Source organism: Heterodontus francisci, chromosome 34 (assembly GCF_036365525.1).
Source record: "Heterodontus francisci isolate sHetFra1 chromosome 34, sHetFra1.hap1, whole genome shotgun sequence".
Lineage (NCBI taxonomy): Eukaryota > Metazoa > Chordata > Chondrichthyes > Heterodontiformes > Heterodontidae > Heterodontus > Heterodontus francisci.
Window position 1 is genome coordinate 47,226,637 of NC_090404.1, and position 9,283 is coordinate 47,235,919.

General features: G+C 47.2%; 1 non-coding gene across 1 annotated transcript; it reads left to right on the forward strand.

Annotated features, from left to right (window-relative positions):
* The first annotated feature begins 9,211 nt into the window (after positions 1 to 9,211).
* On the forward strand, positions 9,212 to 9,283 carry trnad-guc (transfer RNA aspartic acid (anticodon GUC)). Its single transcript has one exon. It is a non-coding gene; the product is annotated as a tRNA-Asp (tRNA).

A 9,283-nucleotide genomic window follows, 5' to 3' on the forward strand; every position in this document is an offset into this window, starting at 1 on the left:
ATTCCCTTGCAGCATCCTGCCATTCTCTCTTGAATGTTAACATTCAATCTGAAAGCACACGACTTTCAGTCAGCTCACACAACAACATGCTGCCTAAACTAATCCTTCTTGCCTTGTACGTCTGCTTCGAATGCGAATCACCTTATCTTCTTGTCCTCTGGTTAACCCTTCCCTCCTGCCACAAAAAAGCTTTCTCGCTCAAAACAGTCCTTGTTTGGAACACCAAGATCAAAACTTCTGTGAGCACGAGAGAACAACGCCCATCTTGCACTTTTGCACACCGTGTACCTGAAGTCATCCACGGCGAGCCCATGGTGCCAATCCTTCTCGATACCCACACGAAGGATTTCTTTCTAAAGTGTGGTGTCGGGAAAGGGGAAAAGAATAATGCAGCGTGGGCCAAAACATTGAACTCCAAGTATTTTGCATATCGTACTTGCTTCTGTTGCAAAGCCAGGAAAAGAGAGAAAAACAAACAAGTAAAGAAAGAAAGAAACAAACAAGCAAACAAGCAAAAAAAAAATCATATGCGTTTCCTGCTTGCCTGTAGTGGCCGATGATGTGCAATATCAAGCCCGCAAAAGTGCGAATCCGCCGCCCAGATCTCTGCAGCTGTCACAGGACTGAACTGGATGAAAGTGTTGAATGTATGCCATCACAGAGAGGAGGCAAATCACTGTGCGATGTAACATCAATGATGTGCGATAAGGGATAAAATTGAATTGATTGAGTCAAGAGCTTTAGCGGTGGTACTGCGTCGGCTGCCTGGCTCCAAAGTAGAAGCCGAAATGGTGATGGAAACGTGCCCCCTCCAAGCTGACACAACATCTATGAAGCCCAAAGGTGGCTGGCAATCTCTGGCAAACTGTAGAAAGCGTTTCTGTGTGCTTCTTCGCTAGTATAGTGGTGAGTATCCCTGCCTGTCACGCGTGAGACCGGGGTTCAATTCCCCGACAGGGAGGCGTGAGCGTTGCTGAGGCCACCAGAGAATGGGAAGAGAAAACTCTTTGAATTCCAAATCGCTTTGCACTGCCGCATGGAGACTCTCATCCACAACACGTACGTGGCCCGCCACCCGTTTTATCAAAACTATCAACAGCAAACATGTTCCACACATCCGCCTATCACAATCACCGCACAACATCCGCTCTTTACTCATCAGACTGGCCACTTTCTCTTCTTTGCATTCACAAAGCGGCTCATTCAAAATGCACTAAACACATTTTCCTTGGCACATTTCATTGCTTCATTAAACCGCGACGCTTTCTGCAACCAACATGCTTTATAAGCCACGACGCAACACATTTCACTACATCTTTCACGCGGCAGCAACACCATTGCGTTCATAGTCTGACAGCAAAATAACCCTCTAGCAGCCACACACCACCACCTGTTCAAGGCAGATAGACAATCTGAGGAAGAAGGTCACACACCTTGTACGCCATCAAACTTCAGCAAGGGCCACCTGGACGGAAAGAAGTGAAAGGTGGCAAAGGTTAATAACCTCGAATGGCTCAGTAACAAGCGCAACGAGACAAGGTGCTCAGAGGCACTGAAGAAAGTGTTGGGAATGCTACATGCCCAATACACATAGCCTGTGCAATCCCTTTGCAAGAGCTACTCAACGTATTCGAGTGATCAGCCCTCGGCCCTGATTTTTTTTAATTCCCTTGCAGCATCCTGCCATTCTCTCTTGAATGTTAACATTCAATCTGAAAGCACACGACTTTCAGTCAGCTCACACAACAACATGCTGCCTAAACTAATGCTTCTTGCCTTGTACGTCTGCTTCGAATGCGAATCACCTTATCTTCTTGTCCTCTGGTTAACCCTTCCCTCCTGCCACAAAAAAGCTTTCTCGCTCAAAACAGTCCTTGTTTGGAACACCAAGATCAAAACTTCTGTGAGCACGAGAGAACAACGCCCATCTTGCACTTTTGCACACCGTGTACCTGAAGTCATCCACGGCGAGCCCATGGTGCCAATCCTTCTCGATACCCACACGAAGGATTTCTTTCTAAAGTGTGGTGTCGGGAAAGGGGAAAAGAATAATGCAGCGTGGGCCAAAACATTGAACTCCAAGTATTTTGCATATCGTGCTTGCTTCTGTTGCAAAGCCAGGAAAAGAGAGAAAAACAAACAAGTAAAGAAAGAAAGAAACAAACAAGCAAACAAGCAAAAAAAAATCATATGCGTTTCCTGCTTGCCTGTAGTGGCCGATGATGTGCAATATCAAGCCCGCAAAAGTGCGAATCCGCCGTCCAGATCTCTGCAGCTGTCACAGGACTGAACTGGATGAAAGTGTTGAATGTATGCCATCACAGAGAGGAGGCAAATCACTGTGCGATGTAACATCAATGATGTGGGATAAGGGATAAAATTGAATTGATTGAGTCAAGAGCTTTAGCGGTGGTACTGCGTCGGCTGCCTGGCTCCAAAGTAGAAGCCGAAATGGTGATGGAAACGTGCCCCCTCCAAGCTGACACAACATCTATGAAGCCCAAAGGTGGCTGGCAATCTCTGGCAAACTGTAGAAAGCGTTTCTGTGTGCTTCTTCGCTAGTATAGTGGTGAGTATCCCTGCCTGTCACGCGTGAGACCGGGGTTCAATTCCCCGACAGGGAGGCGTGAGCGTTGCTGAAGCCACCAGAGAATGGGAAGAGAAAACTCTTTGAATTCCAAATCGCTTTGCACTGCCGCATGGAGACTCTCATCCCCAACACGTACGTGGCCCGCCACACGTTTTATCAAAACTATCAACAGCAAACATGTTCCACACATCCGCCTATCACAATCACCGCACAACATCCGCTCTTTACTCATCAGACTGGCCACTTTCTCTTCTTTGCATTCACAAAGCGGCTCATTCAAAATGCACTAAACACATTTTCCTTGGCACATTTCATTGCTTCATTAAACCGCGACGCTTTCTGCAACCAACATGCTTTATAAGCCACGACGCAACACATTTCACTACATCTTTCACGCGGCAGCAACACCATTGCGTTCATAGTCTGACAGCAAAATAACCCTCTAGCAGCCACACACCACCACCTGTTCAAGGCAGATAGACAATCTGAGGAAGAAGGTCACACACCTTGTACGCCATCAAACTTCAGCAAGGGCCACCTGGACGGAAAGAAGTGAAAGGTGGCAAAGGTTAATAACCTCGAATGGCTCAGTAACAAGCGCAACGAGACAAGGTGCTCAGAGGCACTGAAGAAAGTGTTGGGAATGCTACATGCCCAATACACATAGCCTGTGCAATCCCTTTGCAAGAGCTACTCAACGTATTCGAGTGATCAGCCCTCGGCCCTGATTTTTTTTAATTCCCTTGCAGCATCCTGCCATTCTCTCTTGAATGTTAACATTCAATCTGAAAGCACACGACTTTCAGTCAGCTCACACAACAACATGCTGCCTAAACTAATGCTTCTTGCCTTGTACGTCTGCTTCGAATGCGAATCACCTTATCTTCTTGTCCTCTGGTTAACCCTTCCCTCCTGCCACAAAAAAGCTTTCTCGCTCAAAACAGTCCTTGTTTGGAACACCAAGATCAAAACTTCTGTGAGCACGAGAGAACAACGCCCATCTTGCACTTTTGCACACCGTGTACCTGAAGTCATCCACGGCGAGCCCATGGTGCCAATCCTTCTCGATACCCACACGAAGGATTTCTTTCTAAAGTGTGGTGTCGGGAAAGGGGAAAAGAATAATGCAGCGTGGGCCAAAACATTGAACTCCAAGTATTTTGCATATCGTGCTTGCTTCTGTTGCAAAGCCAGGAAAAGAGAGAAAAACAAACAAGTAAAGAAAGAAAGAAACAAACAAGCAAACAAGCAAAAAAAAATCATATGCGTTTCCTGCTTGCCTGTAGTGGCCGATGATGTGCAATATCAAGCCCGCAAAAGTGCGAATCCGCCGTCCAGATCTCTGCAGCTGTCACAGGACTGAACTGGATGAAAGTGTTGAATGTATGCCATCACAGAGAGGAGGCAAATCACTGTGCGATGTAACATCAATGATGTGGGATGAGGGATAAAATTGAATTGATTGAGTCAAGAGCTTTAGCGGTGGTACTGCGTCGGCTGCCTGGCTCCAAAGTAGAAGCCGAAATGGTGATGGAAACGTGCCCCCTCCAAGCTGACACAACATCTATGAAGCCCAAAGGTGGCTGGCAATCTCTGGCAAACTGTAGAAAGCTTTTCTGTGTGCTTCTTCGCTAGTATAGTGGTGAGTATCCGCGCCTGTCACGCGGGAGACCGGGGTTCAATTCCCCGACGGGGAGGTTTGAGCGTTGCTGAGGGCACCAGAGAGCAGGAAGAGAAAACTTTTTGAATTCCAAATCGCTTTGCACTGCCGCATGGAGACTCTCATCCACAACACGTACGCGGCCCGCCACCCGTTTTATCAAAACTATCAACAGCAAACATGTTCCACACATCCGCCTATCACAATCACCGCACAACATCCGCTCTTTACTCATCAGACTGGCCACTTTCTCTTCTTTGCATTCACAAAGCGGCTCATTCAAAATGCACTAAACACATTTTCCTTGGCACATTTCATTGCTTCATTAAACCGCGACACTTTCTGCAACCAACATGCTTTATAAGCCACGACGCAACACATTTCACTACATCTTTCACGCGGCAGCAACACCATTGCATTCATAGTCTGACTGCAAAATAACCCTCCAGCAGCCACACACCACCACCTGTTCAAGGCAGATAGACAATCTGAGGAAGAAGGTCACACACCTTGTACGCCATCAAACTTCAGCAAGGGCCACCTGGACGGAAAGAAGTGAAAGGTGGCAAAGGTTAATAACCTCAAATGGCTCAGTAACAAGCGCAACGAGACAAGGTGCTCAGAGGCACTGAAGAAAGTGTTGGGAATGCTACATGCCCAATACACATAGCCTGTGCGATCCCTTTGCAAGAGCTTCTCAACGTATTCGAGTGATCAGCCCTCGGCCCTGATTTTTTTAAATTCCCTTGCAGCATCCTGCCATTCTCTCTTGAATGTTAACATTCAATCTGAAAGCACACGAATTTCAGTCAGCTCACACAACAACATGCTGCCTAAACTAATGCTTCTTGCCTTGTACGTCTGCTTCGAATGCGAATCACCTTATCTTCTTGTCCTCTGGTTAACCCTTCCCTCCTGCCACAAAAAAGCTTTCTCGCTCAAAACAGTCCTTGTTTGGAACACCAAGATCAAAACTTCTGTGAGCACGAGAGAACAACGCCCATCTTGCACTTTTGCACACCGTGTACCTGAAGTCATCCACGGCGAGCCCATAGTACCAATCCTTCTCGATACCCACACGAAGGATTTCTTTCTAAAGTGTGGTGTCGGGAAATGGGAAAAGAATAATGCAGCGTGGGCCAAAACATTGAACTCCAAGTATTTTGCATATCGTGCTTGCTTCTGTTGCAAAGCCAGGAAAAGAGAGAAAAACAAACAAGTAAAGAAAGAAAGAAACAAACAAGCAAACAAGCAAAAAAAAAATCATATGCGTTTCCTGCTTGCCTGTAGTGGCCGATGATGTGCAATATCAAGCCCGCAAAAGTGCGAATCCGCCGTCCAGATCTCTGCAGCTGTCACAGGACTGAACTGGATGAAAGTGTTGAATGTATGCCATCACAGAGAGGAGGCAAATCACTGTGCAATGTAACATCAATGATGTGGGATGAGGGATAAAATTGAATTGATTGAGTCAAGAGCTTTAGCGGTGGTACTGCGTCGGCTGCCTGGCTCCAAAGTAGAAGCCGAAATGGTGATGGAAACGTGCCCCCTCCAAGCTGACACAACATCTATGAAGCCCAAAGGTGGCTGGCAATCTCTGGCAAACTGCGTGGAGCGGCTCCGTGTGCTTCCTCGTTAGTATAGTGGTGAGTGTCCCTGCCTGTCACGCGGGAGACCGGGGTTCAATACCCCGACGGGGAGGTGTGAGCGTTGCTGAGGCCACCCGAGAGCGGGAAGTGAAATTTTTTTGAATTCCAAATCGCTTTGCACTGCCGCATGGAGACTCTCATCCACAACACGTACGCGGCCCGCCACCCGTTTTATCAAAACTATCAACAGCAAACATGTTCCACACATCCGCCTATCACAATCACCGCACAACATCCGCTCTTTACTCATCAGACTGGCCACTTTCTCTTCTTTGCATTCACAAAGCGGCTCATTCAAAATGCACTAAACACATTTTCCTTGGCACATTTCATTGCTTCATTAAACCGCGACGCTTTCTACAACCAACATGCTTTATAAGCCACGACGCAACACATTTCACGACATCTTTCACGCGGCAGCAACACCATTGCGTTCATAGTCTGACAGCAAAATGACCCTCTGGCAGCCACACACCACCACCTGTTCAAGGCAGATAGACAATCTGAGGAGGAAGGTCACACACCTTGTACGCCATCAAACTTCAGCAAGGCCCACCTGGACGGAAAGAAGTGAAAGGTGGCAAAGGTTAATAACCTCGAATGGCTCAGTAACAAGCGCAACGAGACAAGGTGCTCAGAGGCACTGAAGAAAGTGTTGGGAATGCTACATGCCCAATACACATAGCCTGTGCGATCCCTTTGCAAGAGCTACTCAACGTATTCGAGTGATCAGCCCTCGGCCCTGATTTTTTTTTTAATTCCCTTGCAGCATCCTGCCATTCTCTCTTGAATGTTAACATTCAATCTGAAAGCACACGACTTTCAGTCAGCTCACACAACAACATGCTGCCTAAACTAATCCTTCTTTCCTTGTACGTCTGCTTCGAATGCGAATCACCTTATCTTCTTGTCCTCTGGTTAACCCTTCCCTCCTGCCACAAAAAAGCTTTCTCGCTCAAAACAGTCCTTGTTTGGAACACCAAGATCAAAACTTCTGTGAGCACGAGAGAACAACGCCCATCTTGCACTTTTGCACACCGTGTACCTGAAGTCATCCACGGCGAGCCCATGGTGCCAATCCTTCTCGATACGCACACGAAGGATTACTTTCTAAAGTGTGGTGTCGGGAAAGGGGAAAAGAATAATGCAGCGTGGGCCAAAACATTGAACTCCAAGTATTTTGCATATCGTGCTTGCTTCTGTTGCAAAGCCAGGAAAAGAGAGAAAAACAAACAAGTAAAGAAAGAAAGAAACAAACAAGCAAACAAGCAAAAAAAAAATCATATGCGTTTCCTGCTTGCCTGTAGTGGCCGATGATGTGCAATATCAAGCCCGCAAAAGTGCGAATCCGCCGTCCAGATCTCTGCAGCTGTCACAGGACTGAACTGGATGAAAGTGTTGAATGTATGCCATCACAGAGAGGAGGCAAATCACTGTGCGATGTAACATCAATGATGTGGGATGAGGGATAAAATTGAATTGATTGAGTCAAGAGCTTTAGCGGTGGTACTGCGTCGGCTGCCTGGCTCCAAAGTAGAAGCCGAAATGGTGATGGAAACGTGCCCCCTCCAAGCTGACACAACATCTATGAAGCCCAAAGGTGGCTGGCAATCTCTGGCAAACTGTAGAAAGCTTTTCTGTGTGCTTCTTCGCTAGTATAGTGGTGAGTATCCTCGCCTGTCACGCGGGAGACCGGGGTTCAATTCCCCGACGGGGAAGCGTGAGCGTTGCTGAGGCCACCAGAGAGTGGGAAGAGAAAATTTTTTGAATTCCAAATCGCTTTGCACTGCCGCATGGAGACTCTCATCCACAACACGTACGCGGCCCGCCACCCGTTTTATCAAAACTATCAACAGCAAACATGTTCCACACATCCGCCTATCACAATCACCGCACAACATCCGCTCTTTACTCATCAGACTGGCCACTTTCTCTTCTTTGCATTCACAAAGCGGCTCATTCAAAATGCACTAAACACATTTTCCTTGGCACATTTCATTGCTTCATTAAACCGCGACGCTTTCTACAACCAACATGCTTTATAAGCCACAACGCAACACATTTCACGACATCTTTCACGCGGCAGCAACACCATTGCGTTCATAGTCTGACAGCAAAATGACCCTCTGGCAGCCACACACCACCACCTGTTCAAGGCAGATAGACAATCTGAGGAGGAAGGTCACACACCTTGTACGCCATCAAACTTCAGCAAGGCCCACCTGGACGGAAAGAAGTGAAAGGTGGCAAAGGTTAATAACCTCGAATGGCTCAGTAACAAGCGCAACGAGACAAGGTGCTCAGAGGCACTGAAGAAAGTGTTGGGAATGCTACATGCCCAATACACATAGCCTGTGCGATCCCTTTGCAAGAGCTACTCAACGTATTCGAGTGATCAGCCCTCGGCCCTGATTCTTTTTTTAATTCCCTTGCAGCATCCTGCCATTCTCTCTTGAATGTTAACATTCAATCTGAAAGCACACGACTTTCAGTCAGCTCACACAACAACATGCTGCCTAAACTAATCCTTCTTTCCTTGTACGTCTGCTTCGAATGCGAATCACCTTATCTTCTTGTCCTCTGGTTAACCCTTCCCTCCTGCCACAAAAAAGCTTTCTCGCTCAAAACAGTCCTTGTTTGGAACACCAAGATCAAAACTTCTGTGAGCACGAGAGAACAACGCCCATCTTGCACTTTTGCACACCGTGTACCTGAAGTCATCCACGGCGAGCCCATGGTGCCAATCCTTCTCGATACGCACACGAAGGATTTCTTTCTAAAGTGTGGTGTCGGGAAAGGGGAAAAGAATAATGCAGCGTGGGCCAAAACATTGAACTCCAAGTATTTTGCATATCGTGCTTGCTTCTGTTGCAAAGCCAGGAAAAGAGAGAAAAACAAACAAGTAAAGAAAGAAAGAAACAAACAAGCAAACAAGCAAAAAAAAAATCATATGCGTTTCCTGCTTGCCTGTAGTGGCCGATGATGTGCAATATCAAGCCCGCAAAAGTGCAAATCCGCCGTCCAGATCTCTGCAGCTGTCACAGGACTGAACTGGATGAAAGTGTTGAATGTATGCCATCACAGAGAGGAGGCAAATCACTGTGCGATGTAACATCAATGATGTGGGATGAGGGATAAAATTGAATTGATTGAGTCAAGAGCTTTAGCGGTGGTACTGCGTCGGCTGCCTGGCTCCAAAGTAGAAGCCGAAATGGTGATGGAAACGTGCCCCCTCCAAGCTGACACAACATCTATGAAGCCCAAAGGTGGCTGGCAATCTCTGGCAAACTGTAGAAAGCGTCTCTGCGTGCTTCCTCGCTAGTATAGTGGTGAGTATCCCCGCCTGTCACGCGGGAGACCGGGGTTCAATTCCCCGACGGGGAG